This window comes from Cupressus sempervirens, chromosome 1 (assembly GCF_028749045.1).
Source record: "Cupressus sempervirens isolate cs-2001-9-10 chromosome 1, ASM2874904v1, whole genome shotgun sequence".
Lineage (NCBI taxonomy): Eukaryota > Viridiplantae > Streptophyta > Pinopsida > Cupressales > Cupressaceae > Cupressus > Cupressus sempervirens.
In genome coordinates, this window is record NC_143118.1 from 787977775 (window position 1) to 787990920 (window position 13146).

The 13146-nt window shown below is 35.7% G+C and overlaps 1 pseudogene; it reads left to right on the forward strand.

Moving 5' to 3' along the window:
• Positions 1–882: 882 nt before the first annotated feature.
• On the forward strand, positions 883–2810 carry LOC149580226 (aldehyde oxidase GLOX pseudogene; annotated as a pseudogene).
• The last annotated feature ends 10336 nt before the right edge of the window (positions 2811–13146 follow it).

The window sequence follows — 13146 nt, forward strand, 5'->3', positions numbered from 1 at the left end:
ATCGATAAACTAAACAAAACAGATTCTGATAAATTTCTCCATTTTGATCCTCTTATTTACTTTTCAAACTTATGTTATATGCAGTTATTTTCCTTATATTTAATATTTTTAGAATAAAACATTATTTTATATATTTTTCTATTTCATATAATTAATATCTATTAAATTTTTTTATATATAATAATAATAATAATAAATATATATAATATTCTGATTTGCCCACTTTTACTTAATATTTTTTATTTTTTTAAACATAATAATAATAATTATTATTATTGAAGGATCGATAAACTCAACAGATGCGGATGAAACAATTTACTTTCTATACTCATGCACCATTCGCTATTTCCAAATGAAACATTGATTGATTGTATTTTTTTCATTTCCAATGAAAAATTGGATGTGGACCATATATGGCGAAACAAAATCATATCGTAGAAACAAATCGCAAACAATCACAGTTAAGCAAACAGAATAAATTTGTCTGCTCGGGTCTAATCAGAGCAGCAGTTCAAATCTGGCCAGGTTCTAAATAATTGAAAATAAGAAGTTAGCCACTAGCAGAGTAATTTAAGAGAACAACAGATCTGAAACATTTCTAGACCTATTAATGTATATAACCAAAAAACAGATTAAAACAACATAAGATTAGTCTAAGACATTTCTAGTCCTATATAAAGATATAACCCAGCTAATTGAAACAGTGCCAGACTAAACAGTTTCACCGACAGAATTGAAGTATGTACTTCATCTCATAATGAATAATGATGCAACATCTTTGTGGTCACATCCAGCTTAGCAAACTACATGGAAACTTCCATTGACTGTATTTCTATTCTTAGGAGGGTCCCATGGAGCTTTTATTCCCCAAGGACAGCACAATGTGGAAACCCAATTCAGAGAAGCACTCCGCGTTGGGAAAATTTCAAGCCTTGAACTTTTTCATACGGAAGTAAGAAATGAATTGGGCAGTGAGTTCAGTCCCTAAGGCCGTAGCTTTGCTGGTAATTATAGTAGCACTATGTGGTGCTCAGAAGGAGGAAAAGCTACAAGGGAGTTGGAATCTGCTGCTAGAAAACACTGGAATCTCGTCAATGCATGCCGTGCTGCTTCACAATAACAGAGTTCTCATGTTCGACCGACTCGACCGCGGCCCGTCCAATATCACCCGAACAGACCCGGCGTGCATTGCGCCCCGGCCTCTTCCTTTCAACTCCGAATGTTGGGCGCACTCGGTGGAATACGAGATTGCGAGCAACGGAGTGAGGCCGCTGCACCTGGTGACCGACACGTGGTGCTCTTCCGGTGCAGTTCTCAGCGACGGAACGCTCCTCCAAACCGGCGGCGTAGGACTGGGTGAGAACACGACTCGCACTTTCAAACCGTGCTCGGACAAGACCTGCGACTGGGTGGAGTCGACTACGCAGAAGCTGATGTCCATGCGGTGGTACGCCTCTAACCAGATCTTGCCTGACAATCGGGTCTTCGTCGTCGGAGGCCGCGACTCGTTTAGCTACGAGTTTGTCCCCAAGAAAAACACCGACGATTTCCACAACCTCGATTTCCTTCAGCAGACGCTTACTCCAGGCGAGGAGAACAATCTGTACCCGTTTGTGCATCTCTCTTCCGACGGGAATCTCTTCATCTTCGCCAACCGGGATTCAATTCTGCTTGACTACAAAACCAACGCGGTGATCAGACGGTTTCCCCAAATGCCCGGCGGCGGAGCACGGAATTACCCGAGCACGGGCTCGTCCGTCATGTTACCGCTGGACTCCGCGGACAATTTTGCGAGAGTGGAGATTGTGATCTGCGGTGGAACGCCGTTGGGGAACTTCATAAAGGCCGACGCGCAGAAGATTTACGTCAAGGGTCTGAGCAACTGCGGGAGAATTGAGATCACTGCAGGGGACCCAGTGTGGCACATGGAGGAAATGCCCGGGTCTAGATTGATGGCGGACATGATCATTCTTCCCACGGCTGAGATTCTGATCATCAACGGCGCCGAATTAGGGTCGGCCGGGTGGCAGGATGCGCGGGCGCCTGTGCTCAACCCGTGGCTGTACAGACCTGCAATGCCCGCGGGCAACAGATTTGCTGTCCTGGATCCGTCAGGTATTCCTCGAATGTATCATTCTACTGCAAATCTCCTTCCCGATGGAAGAATCCTAGTTGCTGGAAGCAACCCGAATGATTATTATGTGTTCTCCGATGACGTGTTTTCTAAAACCGAGCTGCGCCTGGAGGCCTACAGTCCTTATTATCTGGACCAGCATTACGATCTGGTTCGACCAAGTATACAATTTGTTGGAGATTTCGAAGCGATCCCTTACGGATGGAGTTTCCAGGTAGGGTTCGCAGTTGGCAGTGTGAGCGAGGACCTTCGTTTTCATGTGTACGCCCCTCCTTTCAATACACACACTGTGTCCATGAGCCAGAGAATGCTCTCGCTCGCTGCCACGCCTGTTGAGAATGAAAATGGGGTTTTTTCTGTGTTCTTGACTGCTCCGCCGAGCCCGGTGGCTGCTCCTTCTGGGTATTATCTCCTTTATGTTGTCAACGGGGGTATTCCTAGCCAGGGGCGTTGGATTCGCTTCGTGTAACACGTGACAAGGTTCTCTAGCTAGGGTTTATTTATTATCCTTTGTACGTTTGTTTTGGCACCTCTTTAGGAGGGCAAGCGATTCTAATGGTTCAATCCCTGCTGAGATTCTGTCTGATTGAGAATCAGGAATTTCTGTCTGAGTTTCAGTTATGTATATGCTCTTCAGGATATCTATGCAAATGTATCAATCAAAGTATTATTAGAAGTATTATTGAGTATTATTGACTAATTTTCAACATTTGATCTTCATGATATGTATATTTTGTGATTGAAAACAACAAAAGATTTGGAAAAAAATTCCTGTGTTTTCGTGAATCTAAAAAGAATCATGTTTGACATTCTTTTGTCTTTGGTGCATTTTTGTGTAAAGAGTAACCAGCACCATATTATATTATGAATTGTTAGAATTATTCTTTATATTCTTTTCTCATTAGAAGATTATGTCAAAAGTTTTTAAATGAAAGAACATAGTGACACATCATTCTAAGTTGGGCCTAAGTGTATAGAATAACAGTTGTCTAAATTTGAATCTACAATTTGAATTTGGGTGGGGATGAATCTACAATTATGAGGATGTCCCCATGACCATATTTTTGTCTAGGAACATGGAAAAAACCAAATCAAAATGGATAATATGTGGATAGGGTGAATATATGCAAATTATTGCTTACAAGAGTGCATATAAACATATTAATGAAAAGATAAATAGGTTGCATACGGAAAGACACATGCATTCACTCAAATTTATGTCTTCTATCTAGCAAGACATTTCTCCAAACATGCTTAATAATAAATATGAAATGGCATAGGCATACAAATTTGATCATAACTAATTAATCTTGAGAGTTATATTTTACATCAATATTGAGATGCATATGAATCATATTATGATTATATATTTCAAATTATGTAGCACCTAGAATGCAACATTCTAATTGATTAAGTAAATTTAATTATAGCATAATTTGCAAATTAAAATATTTTTCAATATATTTCATTTTGATTTAAAGAGGACTTTTATAATTTATGCATTTTTCTTATGCTATCATAATGATCTAGTTTAGATGAATTTTACAAAGAGTTTCTTTTTTGTTCATTATCATGAAATATAATATAATAAATGTCTTGAGTAACATGAAATAATTTATAAGTATTTTATTAAGAAATAAATAGGTCTTAAATGGACCTAAAATTTTAGATATAAAGCTTGCTGCCATCACATAAGTATTAGTAAATTGACAGTCATCCAAAAGCCAAAAAATACTACAAACATAAAACAGAAAAAAATAGTAGCAAAAAAGAAACAAAATAAAATACACCAAACCAAATTGTTTGTGGCCTCATTGACCTCAACTTCTAGTTCATTATCTTATATTATTTTCTTTAGACCTTGAAGTTCTTGAAAAAAAGTGAATTCTTCATTATGAGATTACCCTTTGTTATAGTACAAGGGCCTCTATATGCAACTTACTTCCCTTACTCTTCTTACCTCTAATTTCTTGATCTAGAATCCTTGTAGGATAAGAATGGACATTTTAAAAACTTGTTAACCATGGTTTTAGTATTCTTCATAGTGTCTTTATTAGTGTATGGCTAAAAGAGACAAATGTGGCAAGATTCTCATTGATGCTCTTAATTTTATTTTCAAGACTAGTAATTTAGTCATCATAATTAATGTGTAATATTATCACATCCTTTGTAGCTTTCTTCAAAGATAAAATGAGGGATTTGTACTTCTTTTCGTCTAAGTGGAGGTAATTTAGCTATTTACTTTAATTAGTTTATACTTGTGTACTAATCCCCCTTAGCTTATTAATCTCTTGATGTGTCTACTTGTTCATTTTAAATAAAGAAGATAGAATAAGGATAATAGTCATCAAATCTAGGGAACTTTCTTGCTCAAAAATGAGCAGGGTAGATTTGATGGATAACTCACAAGAAGAATGGGGTCTACTTTCCCTAAGCTCATAGAGACTTGTGATCTTCATTATTTTGTGTCGAACAAGCTAAATACCTAAGAGGAGGGTGAATCATACAATTTCCTTATATTAAATTGATATAATGAATACGTAAATAATTTTGAAGCTTAAAATAGATATTAATATGAAAGCACATTATACCAACCACGATAAACACCAAAATTGATGTGGAAACTCAAGATGGGACAAACCAAAGTGGAAATCATTTTTGTCAATAGAATATTAAGGTCATTTTTACAAGTTCTCGTAGCTAGTTTCCTCCCTATAGATAATGCTCACTACCTATAGGAAAATTATAAATTGGGCTAACTACCTATAAGTAATAAGGCTCATTGTCGAGTGGGATAACTACCTATAAATAATAAGACTCGCTATCAATACAATAGGTCTTACTTTTAGAATATAAGAAATGAAAAGAATCCACCATTGAGATCTATATCAAAAGAAATTAGCAATAGATAAATGGTGTCATAATCTGTTACCTATTACACAAACTCACATATAACTCAATATACAACTCTTTCCTTATCACATTCATAATTACTTTACACATTTCTCTACTTAGAATCATCTAATAGAATCATCACTTTCTTATACATTACCATGCCAAAAGATAAGTTGACTGAATACAATTTGAAATAGTTCACACCAAAGCATTCTAATGGTGGTAAGGAAATGTGTTTAGATCATGACAATCATCTTTCTACTTAAGTTTTATTAAGGTAATTGATTAATCAAAAGGTTTCTATATGTATAGATGAATTGCTAAAAAATGAATAACAATATTTTATGGACAACTATAGATGCATACTCATTCACTATACCCTACTCTATGTAGGTTTAGAAGACTATTCTTAGTCAGCTTCGAATATGATGGGTTTTCAATAATAATGTTTCCCAATTTATCCTCGGGTGGAAGAGCCCTTTACACCATCCCTGATAAAAATGATATGGAAGGTCATTCCCCCCATATCTGCTAGAACATATGGAAAGAACAGAATAATCATATCTTCAGAGATACAAGCACCACCTTAGGAGTGATCATATGTAAAAGTATGAGACAAATAAGTGAGGGTGCCCTAAACTAGAAATGGAAACCACCTCTCCACCCCCCTCCCCAAACAAATTGAGTGAGACTTGGTGAATGTTTGGGGCATCAATCAGCTTATTGAGAGAGTTGATAAAACTAAGCTCAAGGAGAGGTTGAAAACTAAAAGGTAGCCACCTCCCTTGAACTAGTTGAAATTGAATTTTGATGGGTTTAAGCATGGGAGGGTGCTGTAGTGGGAAGAATAATCCAGAATGATCAAGGTGCTTGTATTAGGGGATACTCTAGAATTTGCGGTAGCATTTTGAGAAATGAGGTGGAAGCATGTGGGCTCTAGTTGGGAGTGGAATTAGCTAGTAGGTTAAAAATTAAAAACTTTTTTGTGAAGGGAGATTCTATATTATTCATTAAAGTTGTCAAGGGGGACATCAACATAAGTTGGAATGCCATGTGGATTATTAGGGATGCCCAATGTACATTTGAACAGTCTTAATAAATTTATGATGCAACATGTCTATAGGGAAGGAAACCAAGAGTTGAACAAGCTAGCAAGATATGGACATGAAGTCATCAATGCTCAAGTTTGGTAGAATGATCAAGATCTTCTAGCACTGATCAAATCACTTGTTCATAAAGATATCCTTTCATGATGAAGTACAACTTAATGTACAACATGGATTATCTTATCACAACAGGATTAGTGATGGCTATTAACATGATCACTAACTATCTTGTTTGTTTAGTGGGTCACATCATTATGGCAATAACTTTGGAGGATGCATTTATCTTATTAAAGAAATGTAGCACCATCTCTAGTGAAAGGTTGGAAATTATTACTTATGATGGGAATTGGAAAGCCAATATGCAATGTAATATTTGGGATGATATTTTACATCATCCAAGATGCATTTTCAAATCTAAAAACTGGGATTTAAAAGGAAATCACAGATATGTTATGATCTGTTAACTTATGAAAAATGATTATCCCAACTTAAAAGCTATGGAACCTAAATGGTGTTTATTCACTTGGGGTTTTCATAACTTCAAACATCATTTCCTAGAGGGCAATGATCTGATGCAAGAGCATCCTAGGTGTAAGAGAAATCTTGCATCACCTAAAAATATCTCCCTTTTCAATATTTTCTACTTTAATAACGACTAGTAGACAGAGTGGTCTCTATTTCTGGGAACTTGCTACTTTTAGTAAGTTTTTCATAAAATGAAGGTTCATTTTAGAATTTTAATCTTACCATAAAAAATATTATTTTTCAAGCTTAATTATTAGATAAGTTATTGCAAATTTTTGGTGGAAAATTTAGGAGAAAAAACTTCAGGGTCACCATTGGAGGCTTTACAATGCTCAAATGAGGTCCAAAAAATTAACAGAAGGGCACTTGTGATACTTTGAGCCTATAGATTAGGAGCTAACATTTCTAAAAAGTGGTTATAATAGTCAATTAGAGCATTGGTTTGAGAGTTATGGCCTTCCAAAGGTGGGCTACCTGAAATCTCTAAAATAATTGTCAAGGATGCATTTGGCCGACTCTATATGTATTGTTAAGGTTTTTTGGCCCTAAATATTAAGTTTCAATGTCTAGAACCTTCCCAAGTGACATAAAATTGTCTAATTAAGAAAAGCCCAACCATTGTCTAGGACAACTCTAGGTGGTAGTTTGCAACTTAGTTTTGCAGATTACTCTAATGAAAGACCCATGTGGGTTATCATATTGTACTTATGAATTCTGTAATTTTGCATTTGCAGTAAAAATAAGAAGTCCATATTCTACTCTTGCATTTATTATTTTTTCTTTATTTCTATTATGGTTTATGGTATTAAGGGGAGCATCCTTCGTCAAGGACACCTAAGGTAATTTGAAAAGTGAATATATCACGTCTTAGGTGTTTAGAGGAAAACCAAGATGGTTAAACTCCTCCCTTGTTAGCCATTATGAATCCTCTACTAGTCTCCCTTTCCATTTGACAGGCAATTTTGAGGCAAGAATTTAGTATCATGGATGAGGTATGAGCATGGAGTAAGGATTTATAGACTTTACAAGCCATAAAAGGGCAAAGGTACCGCATTTTGATCAATGTATATACCAAAGAAGAGCTAGACATGATTGATGATTGGATAGAGAAGATAATGAATGATAATAAAGTAATGGAAACATTACACGAGGAAATCCATCAGCTGAAGGACCAAGCCCAAGAGTGAATTTTGGAAGGAGAAAATAGTGATGCATGCTTGGAAATTTTTTGTAGATGAAGAATGAGAAAAGCTATTGCCAGTCAAGGTAGTAGCAGAGAATTTCAAGAAGACTTTAGAGGTAGCATCCAATGATGAAGATATCAGGCAAGCCTTTAGGATAGAGGAAGCACTATTAGAGTTGGACACCAAACTCAAAGATTTTGCAGAAAGTCAAATTGAGGTGGACAACTACAGACAGAAGGTAAAGGATAAATATGAGGCTTTAGATCTTCTAGATGCGGCTAAAATTATTGAGATGATAGAGAAATTTAAAGAAAAACATCCAAACATATCTTTGGGATGAAGAAGAACAAAACCTAGATGCCAAAATTTCAATTTTGACACTTAGTAAAATTTGATGTATGTAGCTCTGCATTTTCATGTAGATCCACATTTTCATACAGGTCTATAGATGAATAGGTATGTAGGTCCACAACTTTGCAATTCAGAAGTGTGCTGACAGTTAACTAGCAGTTCCAAAAATAACACCTTCAATGCATTGGGAACACATTCTGATGGTAGTTTAACTCTGACACACACCTAGTGAAGGACCAGCTTCTATTTTTGATGCCTCCATGAACTTCCACTTCAACTAATGGCTTCCTCCTACTTTCTCTCTCATGCTTTCTTTATTTTTGACATGTAAAGGGCTCATGCATCCAATTAATGAATAAAAGATGGATGAAGTCCCTCTAAGCACCAGATTAATTGTTAGTTTGTAGATATTTTGTTTGGTTAAATGTCTTAAAAGAATTTTATTGCATGAAGATATCTCTCACTCTCAACACAAATTTAGAAGATAATTTCTCATAAATACTTCATTGTAAAATGTAACAAGGGCCGCCGTTACTATGCAAAAAAATTATGCTTTTGGTGTTCACATTTGGAGTGTAGTGATTCTTGCCTGAATGTGTCATTGTTTTGTGAATTTTATTCATGAGATTATGATTTAGCCAAAGACTTATTGCATTTTTTCTGGTTGTGCAATCTTTTAGTTTTGGTGTTTGCTACAGATTTATGAATTCTACTCACATATCTAGCTTGAGGAGATATCACAAATTGTGCCTACATAACTCTTTGTCTCACATGAGTGTACTTTTTGTGGCCTTGCAATTTGATGAAGAGTGAAACATCATTTGGTTACTAAAATTTCCCATTGACAATTGCATCAGTGGATTCTAGGAAGCCCTGCTCCTATTTTCATTGGTTTCTTACTAATTTCTTTGAAGTTTAACTCATAGCGTGTTGTTTTCTATAGCTTATGTCTATTTAGGATTTCAATTTCATGTTATTTTCTTTTAGTTTTGTTATTTCTTTGCTAACCCCTTGTTAAAATAGGAAATCATTTTAGTTGCACTGTTAGATTGCATTCATTGAAAAAACTAGAAAATACAAAAATACTGTTCTTTTGTGTGTTATTTTGAGATAGCAAATAGATTTACTTCATTTTGAGTTAAAATCAAAACCAACAGAGGCCTCCTCATGAACAATCACATTTATCTTCAATTGTGTGGATTTTGGTACATCGCAAGACAAATACTAAACCTTGGAGTTGGTCCCAAAAGGATTAGCTTTTCAAGAGAGGAATTATGCAATGGATTCTTGCCATTTGCCTCATGCAAAATGATCGCCCAACAGGAACATAGTATAATCATTTATATCGGTCAAAAGGAGTCATGGGATATCCTATAAACCCTTTAATCATATCTCATTAAAACATTTTTTTTTTAAGGGTCCTAGGATCCCTAAGAACATATTATAATCATTTATCTAGGTCAAAATGGGGTATAAGAAAACCTATGACTCCTTTCGATACATTTCATTACAACATATGTCTTTAAAGGTCCTAGGACTGCTAGAGACATATTATAATCATTTATATTGTTCAAAATGGGTCATATAACAATCTATGACCCATTTCGATACATTTCATGACAATATATGTCTCTAGGGGTCCCAAGACTCCAAGTACATATTATAATCATTTATATGGGTCGAAAGGGGTCATAGGATAACTAATGATCCCTTTTGACACATTTCATGACAACATATGTCTCTAGGGGTCCTAGGACACCTAGGGACATAATATAATTCTTTATATGGGTTGAAAGGGGTCATAGGATAACCTATAACCCCTTTCAACACATTTCATTATAACATATGTCTGTAGGGGTGCAAGGACCCCTAGGGACATATTATAATCATTTAAATGGGTTGAAAGAGGTCATAGGATAACCCATATACCCTTTCAACTCATTTCTTTATAACATATGTCTTTAGAGGTCTCAAGACCCCTAGGGACATATTATAATCATTTATATGGGTTGAAAGGGGTCTCAGGATAATTGATGACCCCTTTCGACACATTTTATTACAACATAGTCTCTAGGGGTCCTAGTAACCCTAGGGACATATTACAATTGTTTATATGGGTCGAAAGGGGTCACAGGATAACCTATGACCCCTTTCATCAAATTTCATTATAACATATCTCTCTAGGGGTCCTAGGATCTATAGGGATATATTATTATCATTTACATAGGATAACCTATGATCCATTTTGACATATTTCATAAGAACATATGTTTCTAGGTGTGCAATGATGCCTAGGGACATATTATAATCGTATATATGTGTCCAAAGGGGTCATAGGTTCCTAGGGGTCCTATGACCACATATGTTCCTAGGGGTTCTAGGACCCCTAGGGACATACATTATGTGTTTGAATGGGTTTAATGGGATCATAAAGTTCCCTATAACCCCTTCTAACTCAATAAATAAGAAAATACATTCCTAGGGGTCCTTGAAATATATATTATGTGTACAAATGAGTCAAAAGGGTAATAGAATATCTTACGACCCCTAAGCACACTTAATGTCATTGAATGGGTCAAAAAGGGTTGTAGGGTATTTTAAGGCCATTTTGAGTCATTAAATCACATCATTTATGTTTTTAAGGTTCTTAGGAACCATAAGAACACATCTTGTGATTAAATGGGTTAAAGAGTGTCGAAGGGCACCCTATGACCCCTTTTGATCCTTTGGAACCATTATATGCATGGTTAAGGGTCCTAAGGACTTTTAAAAACATATTAAGTATCCTAAAAAGGGGTCATACTATTGTGAAAGAATTTGAAAAAAAAAAAAAAAAAATTTTAAAAATGGGCATCAAATTTGAGAATGGGTATCCGATTTGGGAATGGGTACCTAATTTGGGAACAAGTATGTGATTAGGCTTGATTTTACTTTGGATGCCAGTCCTCCATGGTCAACACCAAAAACATCCCAAAAATGTGTTTTTGTCCTATTGTTGTGTGTTTCTATCTTCAACGATGTGGCTGATAACTTTTTTTTCATCCAAATTTGATGAAATGAAAAAGGTTTCTTGAGAATGTTCTCAGCTTTCCATTGATATAATGTCTGTCAAATTATGAGTTAAGCAATTATTACTTATTTTCTAATGGAGTTAGCTAAAAAGTGTTGATTGACATACTGATTGAAAAATAGCTATAACTTTCAAACCATATAAGATTTTTGGAATCCAAAAGATGTGTCACATTCTATGCTTTGACTAGCATAAGGAAAAAAAAAATTGATATTATTTGAACTAGTTAAGGTAGTCAAACACAAGAGTAAATTGTTCCTAGGTGAATTCAAAGTCAATTTTAGGAGAAGTTTCTAGAAGAGATATGGAGTGCGGGATAGATACATGGTATCCTACCTAATCTATCCTAACCCTAAATTAGATGATGGAGAATGAGCAGAAAAATATATTACTTTCGTATTTATATGAATGGCTGGTCATGAAGCAAAATTGTCATGTGTAAGAACCTAAGGAAGAAAAAGAGTCAAGGGTTTTCTTCATCAAGTGACCTAAGAGAAGACTACATTGGCATGTTAAGCAAGAAGGCTTAAGGATATGTATGCTTGAAGGGTGAACAAACTATCAGAGCTACAAAGTATGAAGGCCAAGTAGAATTGAGGAATGAATAGAGATTTGTAATTTGAAAATGAAGTTGTAAGTCATATCAGGTCAAGCCTTACTTTTACTCTCTAACAATTGTATTAGTCTAGGGTAAATCCTTTGGATTAAGGTTGACCTAATAGTCATTTGTAAATCCTTTAACTAGGTGACATTCCAAGTGAATGATCTAAAGTCCTCTAATTAGGCTCACTCCTAATAGGGTGATTGAAATCCTTTAATAGGGTCACATTTAACAGTGTGTATTGTAACCTTTAATAGGGTTGGCATTTCACAGGGCATCACTTCAGAACAGTGAAAAAAGTAGCATGTTATTGGTGGTTTTTCCTAAATTGAGTTCTCATGTAAATCATTGTCAAGTGTGTTGATGATGCAGGAGCATCTTGCATGGGAAAAATATTGGGGGGAAAACTAAAAAAATTTGAAAAAAAAAAAAATTGTGGAGGAGAGAGAAAGTGACGAAAATTAGAGGAGAAATAATAAAAGATAAAAAGGAGAAAAGAAAGGAAAAGAGGATTTTTATTTTCGAGGTGCATAGGTGGCATAAATAGAAAAAAAAAAAAAAAAAAAAAGTTGTCATTACATTAATCGAGGTGTGTAGGTGGCATCTTAGAAGCTTGTGGAAAGTTTCTTAAATCTTGCATTTAATATTTGTTGTGATCCATAAAGGAAATGTAATTTTCTAATTGGGCCACATGGTGGTGCTTAGTTGTAATTCTAGAAGGTTATGGAAGTTTTAGAAGGTTGTGGAGGAATTCTATAAGGTTGTGGATAAGTCATGCATAGGGTGGTAAGTGCCTATTTAAGAAAGGCATATGAGCATTTCTAATCAAGCTCAAGAGGAAGCTCGAGGAGTAGAAACTTGAGAAGTAGAAGTTGTGGAAGGAGAAGCTCAAGGAAAAGCTTGATATCATCTTGTGGGTGTTGTAGGGATCTTCAAGTATAATAAAATTTCTTGTGAAGCATTTTTTTGGTCTCCATATTGTTGCTTTCTTGATTGTGAGTGAGTAAGGGTGGTGTGGCCCTTTATCAAGTGGTATCAGAGCAGGAGATCCTGAGTGTACAAGCAGATCGCCGAAGTGTGAGGCAGTTTGTACTAGGACCTTGGTTGGGCAAAGTTTATCAGAGCTTGTGGATTGCAAATCCATTGTCCTAGACTTGTGATGTGGTTCCTGATTGTTTGTGCGAGGCGGTAGGTTGTGATCTGACTTGCAAACAATTTGGTTGTCACAAGGAGCGTGGGAAGGATTTGTTGCAGAGGTTTTACGAAGATCTTGGAGATGG